This window comes from Arachis duranensis, chromosome 4 (assembly GCF_000817695.3).
Source record: "Arachis duranensis cultivar V14167 chromosome 4, aradu.V14167.gnm2.J7QH, whole genome shotgun sequence".
NCBI lineage: Eukaryota > Viridiplantae > Streptophyta > Magnoliopsida > Fabales > Fabaceae > Arachis > Arachis duranensis.
Window position 1 is genome coordinate 54,795,816 of NC_029775.3, and position 1,788 is coordinate 54,797,603.

A 1,788-nucleotide genomic window follows, 5' to 3' on the forward strand; every position below is an offset into this window, starting at 1 on the left:
TGATTTAGAATTAGAGATTGCTAATTGACTTGGAGTACACTAAAGCTAGATTTCCATAAGGTAAAGCTAGGACTTGTAACTCAAGTTGATTACTCTCATTTGACTTTCCTCTATGCCTAGGGGTTAACTAAATGAAGCAAGGCTTAATTGTTGTCATCATTGAAGGAACTATAAGGATAGAATTTCTAATGCCAACCCTAAGCCAAGTCTTTTAAGGATTGATTGTTTGTTTTCTATTTTGCTAAAACCTTCAAAGAATCATAACAAGCTTCCTAATCAATAAGATGCACACTCTAGCAATTCCAAGGGAGGACGACTCGGGAGACTAGTACTCTCGGTTATAGATTGTAGGATTGTTTGGTGCGAACTTTAAGTGTCGATTAGACTATACTCACGATCATATTCATTATTGAATTCTAAATCGACATGCTAAATTTCGTTTATCAGTGACTTTACTACACCTACTCCCGACTTCTATAGGAGAAGCATCTCTATCCCTGCCATTGGAGCAAACAACTTTGAGCTTAAGCCTCAATTAGTTTCTCTAATGCAATAGAATTGCAAGTTCCATGGACTTCCATTGGAAGATCCTCATCAGTTTTTAGCTGAATTCTTGCAAATCTGTGACACTGTCAAGACCAATGGGGTTGACCCTGAGGTCTACAGACTTATGCTATTCCCTTTTGCTGTAAGAGACAGAGCTAGGATATGGTTGGACTCACAACCTAAAGAAAGCCTGAACTCTTGGGAAAAACTGGTCAATGCCTTCTTGGCAAAGTTCTTTCCACCTCAAAAAATTGAGTAAGCTTAGAGTGGAAGTCCAAACCTTCAGACAGAAGGATGGTGAATCCCTCTATGAAGCTTGGGAAAGATACAAACAATTAATCAGAAAATGTCCTTCTGACATGCTTTCTGAATGGAGCATCATAGGTATCTTCTAAGAGAACCCATCAATGGAAGAGGTGAATTACATGGGAGAACCCTATGGAAACACCTATAATCCTTCATGGAGAAATCATCCAAATCTCTCATGGAAGGATCAATAGAGACCTCAACAAGGTTTCAACAACAATAATGGTGGAAGAAACAGGTTTAGCAATGGCAAGCCTTTCCATCATCTTCTCAGCAACAGACAGAGGATTCTAAGCAGAGCCACTCTGACTTAGCAACCATGGTCTCTGATCTAATTAAAACCACTCAAAGTTTTATGATTGAAACAAGGTCCTCCATTAGAAACTTGGAGGCACAAGTGGGTCAGCTGAGTAAGAAAGTTACTGAACTCCCTCCTAGTACTCTTCCAAGCAATACAGAAGAAAATCCAAAAGGAGAGTGTAAGGCTATCAACATGGCCGAGAGGAGAAAGAGGCAGTGAGCGCCACTGAGGAAGACCTCAATGGATGTCCACTGGCCTCCAATGAGTTCCCTAATGAGGAACCATGGGAATCTGAGGCTCACACTGAGACCATAGAGATTCCATTGGATTTACTTCTGCCATTCATGAGCTCTGACGAGTATTCGTCCTTTGAAGAGGACGAAGATGTCACTGAAGAGCAAGTTGCTAAGTACCTTGGAGCAATCATGAAGCTAAATGACAAGTTATTTGGTAATGAGACTTGGGAGGATGAACCCACTTTGCTCACCAAAGAACTGGATGACTTGACTAGGCAGAGATTACCTCAAAAGAGACAAGACCCTGGGAAGTTCTCAATACCTTGTACAGTAGGCACCATGACCTTCAAGAAGGCTCTGTGTGACCTAGGGTCAGGCATAAACCTCATGCCTCTCTCT

At 41.2% G+C, this 1,788-nt stretch overlaps 1 non-coding gene across 1 annotated transcript; it reads right to left on the reverse strand.

Annotated features, from left to right (window-relative positions):
• Positions 1-803: 803 nt before the first annotated feature.
• LOC127746927 (small nucleolar RNA R71) lies at positions 804-911 on the reverse strand. Its single transcript, XR_008008732.1, has one exon. It is a non-coding gene; the product is annotated as a small nucleolar RNA R71 (small nucleolar RNA).
• Between the last annotated feature and the right edge of the window lie 877 nt (positions 912-1,788).